At 44.3% G+C, this 7926-nt stretch overlaps 1 pseudogene; it reads left to right on the top strand.

Annotated features, from left to right (window-relative positions):
• The first annotated feature begins 4522 nt into the window (after nt 1-4522).
• On the top strand, nt 4523-7131 carry LOC136487428 (protein FAR1-RELATED SEQUENCE 5-like; annotated as a pseudogene).
• Nucleotides 7132-7926: the final 795 nt, after the last annotated feature.

The following is a 7926-nucleotide window of genomic DNA, read 5'->3' as shown; positions in this document are numbered from 1 at the left end:
AGGAGAATTTGAAGGACCAAAGGCAAGCATCAAGTTGATGTCTACAAGTGGTAATGGTCCAAGAAAGGGAGGAAAGTGAATTATGGATTAGACTAAGTAATGGTAAAATTTGTAGGAATCCATAATGACACAAAGGGACTTCTGTAAGGGCAAGATGGTCTTCAAGTGGTATCTAAGTAGGATTTTCTAGCATCATATAACCTTGCCCTTTGCATTGCATCCTAGCAAGTAAGGTAGTTTTTAAATTTCAAAATCTCTATCTTTTGCTTGCTTTGGTCGTGTTGTCGTCAATCACCAAAAAGGGGGAGATTGTAAGGAAAATGGACCCTAAGCCCATTTACTTTGGATTTTGGTGTTTGATGACTAACACAACCAAATTGGACTAATGAATTTGCAAGTGTTCGTTTTGTAGTCCAATAGGGTGCAAGACGTGACTTGGATGAAGACGACATGATGATCCGATGATCAACACCTTAAGCAAGACCTTAGGAGCACAATAAAAGACCCAAGATATCAGACAAAGTCCAAGCATGAAGATAGGAACCAAGCCGTATGCAAGATCACGAAGAAATGAGCTTGCAAATGCGACCGGACGCAAGGACCGGACGCTGAACCGATGGCTCGGCAGACAGGCGACCGGACGCAAGGACCAGACGCTGGCGGCAACCAACCGGACGTAGGAACACAGCGTCTGATTGAGTATAGAAAGGTTCCAGAGCGGCATATCTGCGACCGGACGTGTTCGGTGGTAGGCGACCGGATGCTAGACAGCGTCCGATCAGTGTTTTGCCGGTTCAACGGTCGGGACGACCGGACGCGTCCAGTCAGGACGATTTAGCGTCCGATCAGTAGCAGTTTCATGGGAATTCGACCCCAAGGGCTACTTTCTCAATGGGGCTTATAAATAGACCCCCCCAACCGGCCATTTGAGAGGAGTGGAGCTGAGGAATCATACCAAGGGTGTTGATACATCATTTTAGTGATCTCCACTTGCATAGTGCTTAGTGATTCATCAGGTGATTAGCATAAGTGCTTTGCGAAGTGCTTAGGTTGATTAGACCACCGCTTATGCGCTTGCTCTAGGTTTATGCCTAGTGTTTAGTGAGGTTTGCATACCTCTTGCCACCCTGTGCTTGCGAGCACAAGTGATGTACATCGGAGGGGCTTGAAGTCTTATGAGATCACACTAACCGCGTTTGTGGTGTGGCCGCCACCGTGTACCGGAGGGAACAAGGCCCGTGGCGTTTCGGCCGGAAGCTTGATAGTGAAGACGGCGAGGAGCATCCGGGAGAGGCTTGCCAAGAGGCACATCAGAGACCCACTTGTGCGTGGGGAAGGCCCGAGGCTATCCACGGAGTTACCCAACTGGGAGCTTGGCCCTTGCGAGGGATTCCTTGCAAGGGGCTCTAACGAGGACTAGGGGGAAGCTTGCGCGCTTCTTGATACCTCGATAAAAATACCAGAGTCGTCGATGGGAGTTTGCATATCTCTACCCTACTCTTTAGCTTCCGCATTTACATTGTTTACATTACTTGTTTTGCGGTAGAGATAGCAACTCACTAGCAAAACCGTAGTTGCACATTTAGATAGTTCATCTATTGCATAGGTTTTGCTAGACTTAAAAAAAGAGGCCATAGTTTAGAGTTAGAATTTTAAGTTGCCTAATTCACCCCCCCTCTTAGGCGTCACGGTCCCTTCATAGCTGATGATCTTATTTACATATATGTGTACTGTACCTGTCAATTTGAAATTAATTGCTACTCATAAGCTTTATAGTCCGTAACAGACAATTTTTGTGCGAATCGACTATTTAGTAGCCTTTTGCGTCTGGCTGCTCCCAAAGCGGCACACTTGGAACTATCTGGGCATAAACCAGTATGTTCCACCTTAAATTACTGATAAATTTTCTCTCCTTGTCAATTGCAGGGTCAAATTAACTGGCACGTCTTGGGAGGAGTACGCAGGATCGACCATCCCTGCGTTGAAGCTAGGCAGATCTCTAGCTCCATCGAGCAGACCCTTCTGGCTTGCTCGTGTGCCCGGCACGAGATGAATTTCCATGTCGACAGTATGTTTTGAGTGTTTCAGTTGTTTTGGAGGTATGTTGCAAGGGTTTCGTATGGATGCTACAAAAGTAGATTGGGATGTTGCATATGTTGCAATGGTTGCACACTTTATGTTACAAACATCTGTCGCTAATGTTTCATCTATTTTTCAAACGTATGTTGTAAGTGTGTTTATCTAAAAGTTGCATATGTTTCACGCATATGTTGCAAATGTTTTATCTGGATATTGCGTACGTGTTGCAAAGGTTTTTAAGTGTTTCATGTGTTTTTTGCAAGTGTTTCAGACGCATGTTTCAAATGTTTCATCTGTCTTTAGACGTATGATGCAAATGTTGCATCTGGATGTTTCAAAAGTAGATCATGTGTTGCACATGTTACAATTGCGTCGGTGGCTGGCAGACGTACAATAGCTTGCCGCAGCGCTTCGGCTCCTACCTCGCATGGCGTGCCTCGCCCTCTCCTCTCCCTCCCCTCTCTTTCTTTCCCTCCATTTCACCGCAGTAGTTCGAGCTCGGTGGGAAACCCAGCCCGACGAGCACAAAAACGACTATGGAGGTGGCAGCCCTGGGTGGACCGACAGTGGCGAGATGCTTGCGTAGTGGCCCTGAAGCAAGCTGAGGTCCATGCCATAAGCTCGCTATGCGCGGGAAACAAACAGCCGTGGGTGTCTGGATGCTAATAACGCCCTTATGAATAACCCCAAAAAACATAAAATTTTCAAATGAGCTGCTAGTGCAAGAAACAAATGAATACAGAGACACTACATAGATTTCTAAAAGAACTGGTGCTTCTCTCTTATGACTCCCCCTTCATTCGCATGCTCCATCTATGATCATGCATGTCTCGGCAGCGCCTTTGCTCGATGTTCAGCGTTGCTCCACCATGAGGTTTTTTTTTCTTTCGTACACTCGAAGTTAACCTTTGGTCATACTACGTGTTGCGCTTCTTCATGAGCGCCAATCAGATCACGAGATCTAGTGATAGCGATCATAGGGATCATAGGTGTTTCAGAGCACCTAGTGCTTGGACGCCCAGCTTCAATGCGGCATCCGGATGCACCTCGGGTCCGACCGATTGTCCCATTTCGATTCGAGTCGGAAGCACCAAATAACGTTTCAATTCGGGTTGATCCCACCAATCTGAATAGAGCTTCACTCGCCAGTCATGGCATCCCACGCTCGTGGATGGTCGGTCCCCTACCACGCTGCCTGTCCCCTAGCCATCCCATCGTGCCCTCATCCTCACCACGCTCCTATCCGCGCCACCATCCTCATTGCCCTGTTCCTCTCCACAATAGTCACTATGCCTAGATGTCTCATCTCTTCTCCAACGTGGAGTTCCCCATGGGGTGTCATCCCTCGCTAATTGTTGAGGGCCATGAGGCAGGTCTATGGTTAGAGGGACGCAAGGAGGGCTCAAGCTTCGTCTATGGTGGATTGGAGTCTCATGTTGCAATTGATAGGGGCAAGGAGGTGGTGGAGACGAACCCTTCTTCTTCAAAATAGCATGTAAGATGTACATCTATGACCCCATGTCGCAATTTGCTTGAGTTGTGTTGTTTCAGACTACAAATCTCTGAACATTGGCAATTTGGAACCATACTTTTGCAGTAGATGCTTTGTTTTAGTACTGAAACATGTGTTACAATACTACTGAAACACTTACTAGAGTCCTCTACAACAAAAATTATGGGTGCGTATGTACACCATGACTAGATGCTCTGTTTTACCACTACTGAAACTTGTGTTACATTACTCCTAAAACACTAAACCAGATTGAGCTACAACAAGAATTTTGGGTGCCTGTGTACACCATGCCTAGATTCTCTATTTTAGTACTGAAATGTGTGTTACAATACTACTGAAACACTTGCCAGAGTCCACTACAACAAGAATTATGGGTGCATGTGTACACCATGACTAGATGCTCTATTTTACCACTACTAAAACATGTGTTACATTACTCCTAAAACACTAAACTAGATTGAACTACAACAAGAATTCTAGGTGCCTGTGTGTTCTATGATACCACTATTTTGTAGTTTTTGATAATGTGTATCACATCTGTAACAAAATGTGAACTAAACCAAATTTGCAACACTTTGAAACGTGTAGGAGGGCATGATTGATGGGAGAAATACCGTCACTGGACATCATCAGATTGCTGCAACTTCAAGCACTAACATGGCTACCTATGTTTCAGAAGTATGTTTCTAGGCACACTCTAACTGAATTTGTTTATTTCGTTCAAAATAATTATTTACTGTTGATTGCATGTGTAATTTGACAACACATTTGTAACGCAGGGTTCCGTTGGCCCTAATCTTGATTAGTCTTTCTCATGGGGCAGAAAATCAGCCATTTGAGGTTGTTGAGGTGGATATAACTGATGACGATGTGGTGTATGAAGAAGAAGAGGACGTTGTAAGCTCCCAGACGGTGGTTCCATTTGAAGGAATGGAGTTTGATACACTAGATGAAGCGAGGAGGGTGTGCAATGCTTATGCATTCAAGATGGGATTCAGTATCAGGGTAGGCTCGTTGAGAAATAGTCGTGTGAGTAAGCAGTTGATAAGGAAGGAGTTTGAGTGTTCGCATGCAAGGATTACACCTGGTGAGAAGGAAGACAATGCATCAAGTAATGCATCATCATCATCAGCAATGACCGCATCCAAGAAGAAAAGTGCAATAGCCATGATGACTACTTCAACAAGGAAGCAGAGCACACTGAAGAAGGCAGATTGTAAGGCACACATGGATGTGGGTCTGTGTAAGGGAAGGTGGAGGGTCATGGTGTTTCAAGCAGAGTACAAACACCCTATAGTAAAGATAAAGGGTAGGGTAAAGCAGTTGCGGTCCCACAGACGGATATCATGGGTAGATTATGAGCTGTTGAAGACACTGCACCATTGAAACATATCCACCATGCAGATCATGTTAGTGCTAGGAGACTTTCATGGAGGTGTGGGAAACCTAACATTCAATAGTAAAGATGTCTCCAACATGAGGACAAACTTGAGGGTAGGATGACGGTATGGAGACATGGATGCTGTCCTAGAGTACTTCCAGAAGTTGCAAGCCGAGAGCCCTAGCTTCTTCTATGCTGTCAAGCTAGATGCTGAGAATGTTGTGAGGGGTTGTTTTGGGTTGATGGTAGATCAAGGGAGTTGTACAAGTGCTTTAGGGATTACATATTCTTTGACACGACATTCTACACTAACAGGTACAACATGCCCTTTGCGTCGATTGTTGGGATCAACAATCACACCCAAAGCATCCTACTGGGTTGTCCTTTGCTTCCAGATGAGACTACTAAAACCTTTGTGTGGGTGCTGCAAACACTCAAGGCTACAATGGGCGGGATGGCACCAACCAACATCATGACTGACTAGGACAGGGCCATGAAAGCTGCAATAGCACAGGTATTCCCTTGTGCAACACACAGGTGCTGCAAGTTTCATGTGGTAAGCAAAGCTTGTGAGAAGTTTGGTTGGTTAATCAGGAACAACCTAGATTTTGTAGACAAGTTTGACTATTGCATCAACTTCACCGAGTCACCTGAAGAGTTCGAAATGTTGTGGCATAACATAGAGGTGAAGTATGATATGCATGGCAACGAACACTTCCAGAAGATGTCTTTGACCAAGTCTATGTGGGCACCTACATATTTTAGGAAATGCTTGTTTCCCTTCACAAGCACAACAGGGAGATCTGAGAGTATGAATGCATTATTCAAGAAAATGGTGCACACACAGGACTCGGTGTTGTAGTTCCTTACCCAGTATGAGTACATAATGGAAACAAGGATTGAGAAGGAGTATCAAGAAGCGGCCAAAGGTGAAACGACAAATCTACCGCTATGGGGGAGGTCTGAAATTGAGAGGCAAGCATCTAAGTTCTACACCAGAAGTGTTTTCTTCAAGTTCCAAGAGCTCCTACGTGATTCGACGTCATTAACTATAGGTTCGATTGCTAAAGAGGGCAGCCAAATGATAGTGTAGGTAAGGTGTACATTCATGCCTCAATTTCCTTGAATTGTCTTGTTTCAGACTACACCTCTGTTGTAGCATACTTTTTGCAGTGGATGCTCTGTTTTACTACTGAAACAAGCATTACATTACTACTAAAACATGTGCTACATTACTACTGAAACAAGAATTCTGGGTGCCTATGTATACCATGACTAAATGCTCGGTTTTACCAATACTAAAACATGTGTGACATTACTACTGAAACACTATCCAGAGTCCACTGCAACAAGAATTTTGGGTGCCTTTGTGTTCCATGATACCCCTATTTTATAGTTTCTAATTCTGAAAACATACAATATTTCCTTTGTGTTCCAGGTGGTGAAATGAGTATACAAGGAAGGTGAGGCGACATTGAAAACATACAATGTTGCTGCAAATCAGGGGTCTAAAACATACACATGCTCTTGCAACATGTTTGATCAAGATGGGCTCCTATGTCCCCACATCCTGAAAGTCTTTACCACACTTGATGTGCAGCACATACCACAGAAGTACCTGCTACACAGGTGGTCAGAAGAAGCAATGCTGAAAGTACCTCAACATTTGTCAGGCCCTGAACCAGTGTTTGGTGTTCCAGTGACAAACAAGCTAAGATACAATGAGATGTGTAGGAAAATGACACAGCTTGTAGCTGAAGCTTGTGTCGGGCCAGAAGAGTACATGGTGGGTTCAGAAGGCATCGACCAGCTAAGGGAAAAGGTGAAGGCAACCACCTGAGCATTGATTTCATGGCAAAATGATCCACAGAATGCAGTTGGGAGTGAAAAGAAGGTGGAGGGAGGGGTGAATTGAACAAAGTTCAAGAACCCTCCAACAAAAGATCCAAAGGGAAGGCCCAAGGACAAGGTCGACCGTTTGAAGACCATTGTTCGACAAGCGAAAGATAAAGCAATCAAGAAGAACAAGTCCAAGGCTAGGAAGACCAAAGCCAAAGACTTGGCATGCTTGGTATGCCACGAAGAAGGACATGGTGTAGAGACATGCAAATACATGGAAGCAGCAATGCATCTAAGGGACCCCAAGTTAAAGCTATAGATTTATCTTGCTTCAGCAAAAATAAATGTATATATGAGCCACATTAAGTTATAAGTTAAAGACAAAGTTGTATTTAGCTTGTGTGAGACTTTAAGCATTCTGTTGACCATTTGCTTGAACACTTTTGTAGTAATATATGGTTCATTGATTGTCACAATGAAGTTTATTATTGGTCACAAAGGTAGGGGTAGGGAGGGGGTAGGGAGGGAGGGGGTAAACTCACGGTTGGCTTTGACCCTCTATCTTGAATCCCCGATGAAAAGCTCTTTTAGCCAAAAACTTGTTCCAAATTTCTTTGGAATCATCATCAACCTTGATTTTTTTTGATTCAGCCTAAGGCCAACGTGAATTATTTTCCTCTTCTTTCTATTCCTTTTTTCGATTGTGCTCGAGCCTGTTTCTCTATACTTGGAAGCCTCAATGGTGGTGTCCCCTCGACAAAAAAAAGAGAAAAACACATGTGTCAAACAAAGAAGCCACATTTCAACACATAAAATGAAATGTGATGGATGAAAAAATTAGAGTGTTTACTAGTAGGCGTAGGGCTTCTTGATCTTTCTGCACGCACATCTTCGAACTCTGGTTCATCAGGTTTGAATAAGTCAAATGAAGGGATATCATCTAAATATGAAGGGCCTGATGGCTTGGGGGAATTGGACCTTTTGTACTCTCCTTTGGTGAGATTGGTAGAGGCGAAGGAGTTGGATCTTTTGTACTATCCTTTGGTGGGATAGGTGAACCGGGAGGAGTTGGTTCATGTGTTCTGTCCTCTGGTGGGATTGGTGGACTGGAAGT

This window comes from Miscanthus floridulus, chromosome 10 (genome assembly GCF_019320115.1).
Source record: "Miscanthus floridulus cultivar M001 chromosome 10, ASM1932011v1, whole genome shotgun sequence".
Classification (NCBI taxonomy): domain Eukaryota; kingdom Viridiplantae; phylum Streptophyta; class Magnoliopsida; order Poales; family Poaceae; genus Miscanthus; species Miscanthus floridulus.
This window is presented reverse-complemented; position numbering and strand designations above follow the sequence as displayed.